Genomic DNA, 14394 nt, shown 5'->3' with positions numbered 1-14394 from the left:
CGGGCTGCAGAGAGAGAGAGAGAGAGAGGTGGGAAGGGATGAGGAAGAGGAGTTTGGGTGGGATATTTAAAGAGGGAAGGAGAAGAGATGGAGGTTTTTTTTTTTCTTTTTTGTAATTGTTGGTAATAAAGATGGGTTGAAAAAGATGAGCGGAGGCATGTTGTGGGAGCAAACGCAGTAAACGAGGAGGACGGCCCCATTCCCTCTGGCGCGCTTCGCCAAGACATTCAATGGCTCCTCGTGCCTCGCTCCCTCATTGGCTAAACTAAAGGGTGTCACATTTCACACTACATCTTTCACTCTGCCGTGGTCACACCAACAGATACAGTGACCCTCCTCAACTGCTGTTGTCCCGCAGAAGTAGGGCTATCATTAGGTCGGGTCAGGGTTTTACTCAGATCCGCCTATATAACTAATAACCGGATCTTAGTTTTTTTTTTTTTTTTTGAGAAAATATAACCGTATCCTAGTCGGTGTTCGGGTTTAATCGAGTCATAAAAATAAAAACAGAATCCCAAACTTGAAGCCCTGTTAAAATTTTATTTTTAATTAAAACTATATATATAATACTTGGGTTGAGTCGGGTACCCGGCAAAAAAAACTGGATCAAGTCAGGAACCCGGCCAAAATCATGATTCAAACTTGGCCTGCATATTGCTTGGGTTGGGTTCAGGTCGACCTGAATGTTAATGGGGTTGGTACTTTCTATGCCCATAGTCAAAAAATTGGGTTTGGATCGGTCAGGTACCCGATACATACTGGATCTGTTGACAGCCCTATGCAAAAGAGAGTGAGTTTGCACGCTCGGTCCGGTCTTTTGGGACTTGGTAGTGTTACAATTATTTAGCTTTTGAATTTACATACATTTTTGTTCATATTGTACCCTTTGATTGTTCAATTCTTTGACTGAACTCAAGCATACAGTGAACTGAACAAGGAGTAGGTGCAAGGACATTTGGAGAGAAAATTGTTCAAGCGCATTGGATGCCATCCATCATGAAGATGATCAAACACCCAAAACCCAACAAAAATGATGTCTTCAAGAAACATAAAGAGTGTTGTCCAAGCTTTTCACAGAATTTTGAAAGTGTGAAAAAAAAAATGTGTATGGGATCACCAACCTCACAAAACAAACTTGTGAGGTTTACAAAAGCTTCTGTTAATTATGTTTTAGAATTTAATTATGGCCCCAAGGGGGTTGACGTAGTGGGGTGGGGCCCTGGACACTAGATGGGTGGTTAAGGTTCAATTTCCATGGGCATCTCCTCTCTGAACAAGCAAGCAGAGGGCACTTACCTCAGAGTTTTATGCCGTCGGCAGGAAAACCGTAGGTATGGCAGGCTCTGTCAGCACGATTAGGTCTTCATGCTTGGTGTGATTTCTTTGGGATATAAATCCAAAAAAAAAAATTTACTTCAACTCGGCAAGCACTCCAAGACTAGGCAATTTGGAGCAACTTGGATCGAGTTCTATGGTCAAGCCAACTTCTTCAATTTAAGAGGTAAGCTACATTTGAGTTGGGCGACTTGCAATTATTGTTGCAACTGCTTTGCAGTTATAAACCTTTAATTCCCCAGAGGTATGCATAGCTTGCATTAAATGCGAAGTAGCAAGTGGGCGTATACAGCCTGGGCTAGCCCAAGTCGAGATCACTGGGGGCACCGTAGTCAAGCATGTGAATGAAGGCAGTGGACCTGATATAGAAGCCCTGTGGATCGTCATCTGCCTATGTTTCAAACCTGGTCGCTAAATGCTTGTGGTCTCGTAGCCCAACCATTGGGCCACCCAATAAATATAATTAAAGAGCTATCTCGGGCCAATTGACTGTACTAAAATGGCATATGGTTCTCAGGTTCAACACATGACCTTTTGGTTGAAACATGCAGTGCTTGGGATTGTTGCTTTCTTATGAGTTGCGGAGCCTGATTCATTGTTTTAGCTCTCGCAGGAAGGGGGGGTCCGGGGGCTCCCCCCGGCACGGATCCCCAGGGGGGCACCCCTAGCGGGGGGTTATAGGGGGGCAGCGCCCCCCCCCCCAGAAGATTTTTTTTTGGGACTTATGTTTGAGACCCGGTTTTCAGTGGATCCGACCCGATTTGGTTAGGGTTAGGGTTAGGGTTGTCGCCCTTGCCTTGTTTATATTCTCGCTTTTCTTTCCCCAACTTGTAACTGTCAGTTAAGAGTAGTAATATTTCTCTCTGGGCGGCCGTGGTTTTTTACTCTCTCTCGGATTTGAGGAGAGGTTTTTCCACGTAAATCAGTGTTCTTCTTGTGTTTTGTTTGATCGTTCTTGTTCTTTGTTTCTTTTTTGTTGTCTCTTGCTCGTGGTTTTCCTAACACTCTCTCCATCACTTTGTGTCCGAAGCAGGTTATATGTTCCCCCCTTGCCTATTCTCTGGTATGAATGAGCGTCATGTATGTAAGCATATGGGGCTCATTTTCCCGTGTGTATCGGCATCACTTAGCATCGGAGTCCGGTGCGTTTGCAAAGACCTAAGTACTTTTTCCCGCCATTAGCGTCATAAGATGATGTTTTGAGTAAAGGACAAAAATGTCCTCTCACCAGAAAGGGTTATCTCTTATAGTTTCGGATCACCCTTTGACAACGCACCATCTGCTGTAACAGAAGTTTCCTTTGACGACACAGCCTTTGACGTCGTCTACTACCATGGGAGCACCCTTTGTCATCATTTGTTGCCGCCGGAGCACCCCTTTGTCGTCGTTTGTTGTCGTCGGAACACCCTTTTTTGTCGTCTGTTGTCGTCGGAGCGATTTCAGAGCATCGTTGCCACCATCGGCTGCATCTACCTTCTAGGTGTTTCTCCTCCACTATCGGATTAGCAAAACTTGTATCATTTAAGTGAGTTTTATGTAAACAAATCAATTTGTAAATCTGAATACTAAATCTTACAACTGGTTGTACTATTCATGCTAAATAACACTTATTTTTATACTAAAATAAATCGATTTGTACATATCCACCTTCTGGGCGTCGAAAAACAGTTTGCATGATTTGTTCTTATGAAAGCCAAACATTATAACCATATATACTTATGAAGGCTAAATTTCTACAATGATTTGTAAGTTTTAATTTAACAATGATTTATACATTTAATGTAGTAGCGATTTGTTCGATGCAACAACGATTTATACGTTTGAAGCAATAGTGATTTACGATTCATGATTTATACATTTAAAACAACAACAATTTATATATTTAATGCAGTAGCGATTTATGATTTACAACTATATATACTTATGAAGGGTTCGATTTATACAACGATTTTTACGTTTGAAGCAGCGATTTGTATGTCCGATGTAGCAAAGATTTATACGTTTGAAGCAGTAGTTATGTGTATTTATGATTTATGAAGTTACCATGATTTGCACTTAAGTTTGCTAAATCATACTACGATGTTTAGTTATGAAGCCAAAATGTTACAACGATATGTACTTATGAAGAGTGTGATTTGTATAACAATTTGTACGTTTGAAGCAACAATGATTTATACGTTTGTTGCAGTAGCGATGTGTAATTATGAAATTATCTCAATTTGTACTTAATTTTACTAAATCATGCTATGATGTTTACTTATAAAGCCAAATATTGCAATGACTTGTAATGTTGGTGATTGTGTAACGAATGTGATAATTTATAATAATATATACTTGAGGAGGCGGTTGTAACATATAATGATACGGTTAAATTTATTTGTTGTCCGATGAGAATAGAATAGCGATTTAAAATTTTGAACTGGCAGGGAAAAAAAGTCACAATATTTTATTTTCTGTCTGTAATGGCTATATCGCACTGGCTTTTTTAGACATATTTCTTCTTATCACTCCCCAACCACCCTCTTTCTCTCTTTCTAGCGATAATGATGTCTGAAATGGTGAGAACAACCGCAACACCACCGCACAAGTCGCCTGCGGCAGCTCTGAGAAGTAAGGGCACCTCCTGTGCCTCCCAACTCCTCAACCACCAACCACCACCAACCCTTATTGTCGATGTTGTGCCTCCCACCCCTCATCCCACGCCCAAAGTTTTTTTTTCTCCCACCTCACCCATCGCCAATCATCCACCAATCCCATATATATGAAGGTTATGTAAAGTACCAAAATATAATGAACATTGAGATTATGATTTATTATTTATGTTTAAAGCAGAACGATTTATACGTTTGATGCAATAGTGATTTATACTTGTTAACGAGAGAGATTTACGTGACAGCTATTTAATTACAGGTATGACGTGTTGAAGTGATTTCCATAAAAATCGCTAAATGAGCAACGATTTGAACACGCAAATGGTCACCTCATGTTACTACAATATAAATTCCTTATGCAAATGTCTTAATTACATACTACAAATATCTAACAAATCGACATTAGAAAGCACTTAATATTTTACAAATCGGTATACATATAGCATAATATATTACTATACCTAACCCTATACCCTAAACCCTTAATATCTTACTAAACCCTAACGCAAAATCCTAAACCCTTAATATCTTACTAAACCCTAACGCTAAACCCTAAACCCTTAATATATTACTAAACCCTAAACCCTAAACCCTAAACCCTAAACTCTAAACCCTGACCTAAACCAAAACCCTAAACCTAAACCCTAACCTAAACCTAAACCTAAACCCTAAACCCTAAACCCTAAACCCTAAACCCTAAACCATAAACTCTAATCCCTAAACCATAAACCTAAACCCTAACCCTAACCCTAAACCTAATCCCCAAACCCTAAAACCCTAACCCTAAGCCTTAAACCCTAAAATCCTAAAACCCTAAACCTCAACTGTAAACCAAAATTAGGCACCTGGCACACGTGTTTTGAATACGCAAATTGCCACCTCAAGCACGCAAATCGTAACAATGTAAATTCTTTAGGCACACGTTTCAAAATCATAATACAAATATCTTGCAAATCGACACATCTTAAAAATTGATATAATATGACACACATGTTTTGAGATATTATTTTGGTTGTTAATATCGATTTGTAATATATTATGTTGAATTATCGTATATCGATTTGTAAGATATTATGTGTTTCATAGTGTCGATTTGTGAGATATTGTTTTGTTTGTTAATATCAATCTGTAATATATTATGTTGAATTGTCGTATATCGATTTGTAAGATATTATGTGTTTTCTAGTGTCAATTTGTGAGATATTGTTTTGGTTGTTAATATCGATTTGTAATATATTAAGTTGAATTATCGTATATCGATTTGTAATATATTATGCTAAATTGCCCTATATCGATTTGTAAGACATTATGTTAGATTATTGTATACCGATTTGTAAGATTATATGTGTTTTCTAGTGTCGATTTGTGAGATATATTTTTTTGTTAATATTGATTTATTTATAACTGTAGCACACAAATGTCACTGAACAAATCATTGTAATGATAGGCATTCGTAAATAAAAATCAAACAAGTGTTTAGCGTTGTATACAGTGAAAATGCCACTGATTTGCTTTTACAAGCTGTATTCCTATCTCGATTTACACAATGATTGATAAACGTCTGAAACGATTTGCACAAACATTGACCGTGCACTTTTACCGCGATTTGTACTCATGCACAGTGTGATTTTTATGCAGATGTGACCGACATAGATGTCATTATGTAAATCATTATACCATCGCAATTTATACAATGACATCTATCTTTTAGACAATGAGCTTTGTCTTAGTGAATGACACGTACCATCACAATTTACACAATGACGTATGAAGGCTATGTGCTATCGCGATTTGCTTTTACGAGCTATGTCTATGTCAACGATATTTCCTAATCGCTTTTACGGGCGATTAGGGTTTAGGTTTAAGGATTTTGGGTTTTACTTCAACGATACAAATCAAGTTAACTTCTTAAATACAAACCAATTTCGTTCACAAAGACATCCTTCTTGTCGTAACTTCGTAACTATAAATCCACATGATTTACAACCACATTCATATATAAAAAATATTAATATTTAGTTACAATACATCATGACCAATGGTTTATCTTAGATACAATACATGACCATCACAAAGAAAGAAAACATATATCATCATCAGTATGAAACCCACGTCCAAAATAGTGATGTGCTTCTAATGCAATCTAGGTGCGGGAATGTGGAAAGCTATTTATGGGAGGACATTTTCGTCAAACGCATATCTATCTTTTAGATACTCCCATTTTTACAGAAAAGATCACCAAAACATCCATATCGTTCATCATCGAGTTCATTTTCTGCTGCAAAGCGATTCTATGTGCAGCTGTGGATACATCCTCTCAAAGAAAACGAGCTCATTAGTAATGGCAGCCCACTGCACCATTTTCCTCGGACTGAGACTGATAGAGACTCTAGCAATGGTGCACCTTGAGAATATGCTTCACAAACTTCAGCTCAGGCAATGTCCCCTTGAAGAGCCGATGGGTTACATCATAAATTGCTTTTACGAATTTGTCATGAAGTATATCGAAGACAAATACCTAAAAGCGATTTATGATGTAGCTCATCGGCTCCTTCATGGGGACAGTGCCTGAGCTAAAGATGGTGAAGCATATTGTCAAGAGTGCAACAATGCTAGAGTCTCTAAGAATGAGCCTCAGTCCAAGAAAAATGGTACAGTGGGCTGTCATTAGTAATGAGCACATTTTCTTGGAGAGGATGTATCTTCAGCTACACATAGAATCGCTTTGCAGCAAGAAATGAACTCGATGATGAACGATATAGATATTTTGGTGATCTCTTCTGTAAAAATGGGAGTCGCTAAAAAATAGACATATGTTTGACGAAAATGTCAAAGAAGGAGTAGAAGAAGAAGACGAAGGCGAAGGAGAAAAAAGAAGAAGAAGAAGAAGTTGCGCTGTCGTAGAAAAGAGGAAGAGAGGTTAAATAGACTAGGGTTTTACACCTGGACAACGAGTCAGGTCGGGTCGGGACGGGTAGGGTTTTATATATATCTATATAAAGGTTTTATATGTTGCAAGGTTTTACACATGTGTACCCAAATAGACACGATGTTTAGACTTAGTAAAGTACAAATCGATTTAAGCAGCTACCGCAACAACGATATATCTTTGTTTGTCTTTGTGAATGAAATTGATACTAGAAAACATATAATATCTTACAAATTGATCTACATATCACATAATATATTACAAATCAATACAGAAATTCAGCATAATAGCTTACAAATCAACTCTACAAAACACATAAAATCTTATAAATTGATATATATATATATATATATGGTAAAATATTACAAATCGATACAGAAATTCAGCATAATAGCTTACAAATCAATATTACCAAACAAAACAAACATATGCCTTTCTCACCATGTCACCCTGTGCATTTTTTGCCTAAAAATATTTTCTAACACTGAAGCCAAGTTTTAAGGCAAAATCATTATAAAATTTTTATACAACTTCCTCATTATTAAACTGCATTCCCTCTACGAGAACAGAGTCAAGTGTACTATCATGTAGACTTGAAGTGTCTGCACCTTTGTCATGTGCATTGTCATGATCGTCTATCTCATTATCGAATTGCATTTTGCCTGCTGAAATATTCAAGTCAATAGTGAATCCAATACCTGCACCCTTCTTATCATGTGCATCATTAGTGCACATATTCACTTCTTCAGGTGCGTCGATAGTACGAATATTCGTTGCTCCATGACTTTCCAATGATTGAGATACATCATCTTCACTGCAACTAGTTGATATGCTCAACACTGTTATGAGCAAAATATCAATTTGCGTTAGCCAGCGCATACATTTACTACGATTTATTCAGGATGCATATAACAACAGTTATTGATTAGTTAAGCAAGTCAAAGAAACGATTGCATGAATCAAAGTATCAAAGCAACAACATAATAGTTTACAAATCGATAATAACAAACAAAACCGTATCTCACAAATCGACACTAGAAAACATATAATATCTTACAAATCGATATACGACAATTCAGTATAATATATTATAAATCGCTATAAAGCAATTCAGCATAATATCCTACAAATCGATATATGATAATTCAACATAATATATTGCAAATCGATATTAACAACCAAAATAATATCTCACAAATCGATATTAGAAAATATATAATATCTTACAAATCGATATACGATAATTCAGCATAATATATTATAAATCGATATTAACAACCAAAACAATATCTCACAAATCGACACTAGAAAACACATAATATCTTACAAATCGATATACGACAAGTCAACATAATATATTACAAATCAATATTAACAAACAAAACAATATCTCACAAATCGACACTAGAAAACATATAATATCTTACAAATTGATATACGGTAATTTAGCATAATATATTACAAATAGATAATAACAAACAAAATAATATCTTACAAATCGACACTAGAAAACACATAATATATTACAAATCGATATACGACAATTCAACATAATATCTTACTAACTGATATACGGTAATTCAACATAATATATTACAAATCGATATTAACAACCAAAATAATATCTCACAAATCGTCACTAGAAAATACATAATATCTTACAAATCGGTATACGACAATTCAGCATAATTTATTATAAATTGATAATAACAAACAAAACATCTCACAAAAATTGACACTAGAAAACACATAATATCTTGCAAATCGATATACTGCAATTCAGCATAATATCTTACAAATCGATATTAACAACCAAAACAATATCTTACAAATCGATATATATGTTACTACAACCGTGATTTGCGTTACATTGCATATACTGAGTGAATGGATGATACCGGATGGGGTAAAGGCCCTTGTTCGCATCTGTAACCAATCATTTTTGTCAACAGATCTCACCGTCTTACAAATATCTTCAAGTTTCCAATCGCCAAAATAATAAAATCTACCTACAATAACAAAACAATGCCTTAATGACACTCACGATGACATATGTTCTTCAACAATAGCATGATGACATGGAAAGGTACTCACCACGCTTTAATGGCACTTGTTGGAATGTTTGTGCGTCATTGTTTTTTTTTCATACTGCCTAACGAAAACGAAGAAGGAGAGAAGACTGTAAAAAAGGATGGCCGACAAATCCCCCTTTGACGCCCACCAATGATCGAACCAATCGTTCGATTTATAGTTATCTGCACGAGGTAGGAACGAGAAGGCGACCATGTGTTGTAGCACAAGCTAAAAACAAAGGTAGAACGTGCAAATCTATATACGGGGAGCGGGAGAACATTTTCATCCAACGCATATCTATCTTGCGGGAGGATATTTCTGTCAAAAGCATATTTACCTTTTTTATATGTTATTTTATTATAAAAGTCATCGTGGGCAACATTGGCATATGAATTATCACGGGTCCCAATATATTCCTCTGTACACACCGGAACACGCGAATTTGTGTTCCGGGAAGAACACACGACACCCTTTCCTTTGTGTCACATTAAGGAATCACGTGAAACACCAAAGAAGCTGGTGAAACCTGCTATAGCTATTACTCACATGGCCTAGTTCCTGAACTCCATTACTTGGCTGCAGCCTGCAAAAATAGTGGAATTCAGAAACTGGGTAGTTTTTCACTGGATGCAAAAAAAACCCACCCTACGCATAAACTCCAGTTGAAGTTCGGTAAATTAAGCAATTTCTGGGTTATTTTGGTGATTTTAACCATCTTATCTTTTTGGACTAACCTTGTCGGTTTTTGAGAATAGTGAGCAGCAGATCTGTCTTGCTTGTCCACTTAGACAAGGGAAATAATCTTTGGATTTCGTGAGAAATGGATGACTATAACAAGGCTATATTTAGGAGAGGTTGTGTTGTGGTTTCCGCCATGCTCTTATGCTCTCTGGCTGTTTGAGAGCAGTGGCATTGTTGAAACAATGCGTTTGGGACTGGTGTTAGCAGGCCCAACACCACCTTTCAAGAGTGGATGTTTTTGGCAACTCCATCTCTTAACATCACACGTTTTGGCATCACACTGAAAAACCGTGTTTTCATCCCATTGCAAGGCTCCCAAACATAGCCTTAATGGGTGTGCCCATGATATATTAGGAAGCAAAATTGCAGTAATGAGGCATTTAACGTGGGATCGAGTGTCTATAGTATATGAGAGAAAAAAATCTCCATCGGAGCAAATATTGATTGCAGGAGTCCGTGCCTGCATAAAACTCTGATAATATTCATCGAAAGGGTGGAAATGGATAGTAATGAGGGTGGGATTTTCCTCTTCTTGACATTTTTCTAACAAGAGTTGAGACTTTCCACCCCTCTTTTAGGTGGGGCCATTTGCTAGCAAATATGGAGAGAGAGAGAGAGAGAATTGGGCAATGTCCCTGCATATCCACTGTTGATATCAAGCATGTCAAAAGGGCTACATATCCCCTTTTTAATTTACTATGTTTGGACCAAAATTCGTGAAGATGGGTGCCATTTTTTCTATTGTTGATAATGCAAAAGCTATTGATTAGTCAGGTGCATTTAATACACAGTCGTTTGGTTGCATAAAGTGAAAGGTTTAGCACTTTCAAAGGCATGAAATGTGCCTCCAATGGCACCACTCAAAACACAGGCATTTCCAACTTTTTCTTCTTTGCAAGGCCGTTAACCTTTCTCACTATGCCCACAAAAAAGAAGAGGCAATACTTCTGTGGAAATCTCGGATAGCATTAGCCCAACCTCTCAAGTAAGGTTGCAAACGGATCAGATGCGATCGGATCATACTACATCAAAATCTGAATCTGAATTCTAAGCGACAACTTGACATTTTGGTTCCAGTCCAAACTCAATCAGATCTAGAGGGGTTGAATCTGGATCTGAACTCTGTACGTCAATACTCTGTAGGTTAAAAGATGGTTAATTAGAAACAATATTTTCACATGTAACAACCACATTCAACCAAACATGCATCCGGATATACCAAGAGTGAAGAGTCTGAACTTATCAGCCCAAATTCTGACACATTCTGATCTTACTTTCCTAATAAATTTATTGGATCTGGATCATAAGTTGGACTGATTCAGATCCATTTTAATTACATGTTAAATGAATTGAATCAATGATTGCTATGGATGCTGCCCGCCCCAATTTGTTAGTAATCTCCTGACCCACTACTGACTAAATTGACACATGACAATGGCTTATCCCTCAATTGCATATAATATGTTAACTGGAAATACATGACCGAGAGTGTGAACTAGGCATTTTCGACGCAAATCCAACCTTGTAGATGCATTCGGCATGGACAATTTTCTAGGAATCAACTGTTGGATCATGTATTTTTCATGAAAAGTATGATTTTTTAGATTCTTGAATACCTACTAAAATTCTGACACGGGCAAGTTGAAAAATCCCTGTGACATAGGTCTATGATGGGAATGTTTTCCCTCAGATTATCCCTCCCCCTAAAAAAACTTTTTTCTTGTGCATGTTTCAAGAACAAGAATTCTTACTAGGAGGTTTCTAAGATATACTTTAAATCCTTGTCCATTCCTTATTTTCATTTTTTTTTCCTCTTTCAAGAGTGCATTCTGATCAATAATAATCAGTTTCATATTGCTAAATTGCAAGTATAAAATGCTTGATCAGGTTGCCCCGCTTGAACTATATATCCAACTACAACGACAAAAATACTTAATCTTTTCGGACCAATTATAACGGGGAAGGATGGCCCAGTTCTCTTTCGTCACCTTGGAAAATGACAATGGCCAGACTGGTGTGTCCCCACCCCAATTTTCTTGGGTAATATCTCACTGTGTCGCAAATATCAATAATATTTTTAAAAAAAATATCACAATTTTATCATGATATTTATAAAATCCGATATAATCCGTTAAAAAATTACCATATTTTTATCATGAAACTAACGCCGTTAAAACAAACTTTTATTTTTATTCATTATACTTGTTCGTATTTCTATATGTACTTTAATATTTTATGCTGTCACTCTCACAACCTTCTTAAAAAAAAATACTTTTTTATGTATCGTGGGGGTTTTCTCTCTAGGGTTTTCCTAAGAACAACATCTGTGATATTGACATCTCGCTGACCCCAATTGTTTTGGGATGAAGGCGTAGTAGTTGTTGTTGTATCGACATTTGGTGGCAAACAGCTATCAGAACTTAGTTTTATACCCATAACGAGGTCAACATATAATTTTTCTACCAAAGATTTTTGTGCGGGATAAGAATGGTTAACCAACTATGTTTTAATTTGTTTAACCTATTATTCTACTTTGGCCTTCAACTTATCCTTGAAGCAAAGCAAGCTATCAAAATTGGTCAAATAAAATAAATAAGAAAGTTGCAACAAACAGTTGCCAAAATCACTGGACACGAGAAGAAAATATTAGTGCATGTTTGGTTGGATCACATGAGACAAATGAGAAAGTGAATCTCACATGGGCCCAAATTTCATGCTATACATCCATGAACGGGCCCTTGTTCGTGCATGAGGCCAAACTATTTAGTTTATGTCCACATAGTCCATTAGCTCCCACTTGGACATAAAATTGTTGATTTTCCCACTAGAGATTATGGTTTTTCCTTTTAAGGATTTTCATCGTAATCACAAATATCTTAAACCCATATGAGCAACATGTTTTGTAAATAGATCATCAGGAATTCCTTTTGTATAAGGATCAGCTACCATGTCTGACGTTGGTAGATAATCAACAATTATCTCATTTTGCTCAATCATGTCATGTATGTATTGGTATTTTACCATTATATGCTTACTCTTTGAGCTATCAACTTCACTTTTTATTAAGAAAATGAAAGCCTGATTATCACAAAATAATTGTACAAGCTCAACTTCTATATTTAACTTTCAATCACTTATGAAACTAATGATCCATACTACAAAGGTTATGGCTGCATTACATGCAATATACTCAGCTTCCTGAGTGTGCAAGGCCACACAACCTTACTTTTTACATGGTCAGGCTATTGCACCTCCTCCAAACAAGAAAATATAGCCAAAGGTGGGCTTGTTGTCATCTTTGCAACAAGAAAAGTCTGTATCAGAATATTCGATCAACTCAAGTTTGTCGAACTGAAAACTCAACTGTATTCACTTTGAGCCTTTCAAATATCAAAATATTCTTTTTACTGCTTCCCAGTGAGGCTAACCAGGATTACTTTAGTATCGACTTACATGACCAATAGCAAAGCTTATATCAGGTCTTGTACACAACATAAGATACATTAAGTTTCCAACAGCTTATGCATATGGCACGTCCAATTTCTGTTGGTCTTCTCCTAGGCAGTCACTTTTACTCATATTCACTCTTTTGGCGACATAAGTACCAATGGATTTTGAGTCATGCATTCTATAGTCAATATATCTTTATTGACTTAAGCTGAGAATTCTTGATTCTCTATCTCGGGTAATTTTAATGCCTAGAATACATGAGGCTTCACCCATATCTTTCATTTCAAAGTTAGTATACAGCAAACCTTTTGAGTTGGTTATCATTTCATTATCATTTTCGATCAACAATATATCATCTATGTATAATGATAGAATGCAAAAGTGACCCCCACTTTTCCAAACATAAACACAGTGATTTAACTGATTGGCTACATATCCAATATTGGTTATTGCTTTATGAAAAGCCAAATACCATTGTCTTGGTGATTGTTTAAGTCCGTACAAGGATTTTTTAAACTTGTATACTTTGTCACTATCTGTGACATACCCCTCTGGTTGAACCATATAAATGGTTTCTTTTAAGTCATTATTCAAGAATGCAGTTTTTACATCCATCTGCCATACATCAAGATCGACGAAAGCCGCTATAGACAAAATTATCCTTATGGATGCAAACTTAGCCATTGGTGAATAGGTTTCAGTGTAATTAATTCCCTCTTTTGGGGAGAAACCTTTAGCCACCAATCTAGCCTTAAATTTTTCTATGGTTCCATCATATTTGTATTTTTTTTTTAGAACCCGCTTACATCCAACAGGTTTTCTTCCTTCAGAAAGATTGGTCAATTCTGAGACCTTTTTCTTTTCAATAGATTTTATTTCTTCATCCATAGCTTTCTTCCATTCTGATGCTTCATGTGATTTTATTGCATCAGAATATGTCAAGTTATCGATCATTTCATCCAGGTCTGTAGAGTGGCATAGCTCCTCAAACAAATATACATAATAATCATCCAAATAAAATGGAGGAGCTCTAGACCTTCTATGACCACTCAATCTTTGAGAAGTAGAGGGATCAGAATCAGTTGGTTCATTGCCTAACAGTTCCACAATTAGTTCATTACCAAACTGTTCTGCAGTTGGTTCATTGCCTAACTGCTCATCATCATCTAGTAAACCAAACAAGTCATCAACTGGATCACTGGATTCATTATTGAG

This window comes from Nuphar pumila, chromosome 12, assembly GCF_984573655.1.
Source record: "Nuphar pumila chromosome 12, dmNupPumi1.hap1.1, whole genome shotgun sequence".
NCBI classification, from domain to species: domain Eukaryota; kingdom Viridiplantae; phylum Streptophyta; class Magnoliopsida; order Nymphaeales; family Nymphaeaceae; genus Nuphar; species Nuphar pumila.
Note: the sequence above shows the minus strand (reverse complement) of the source record.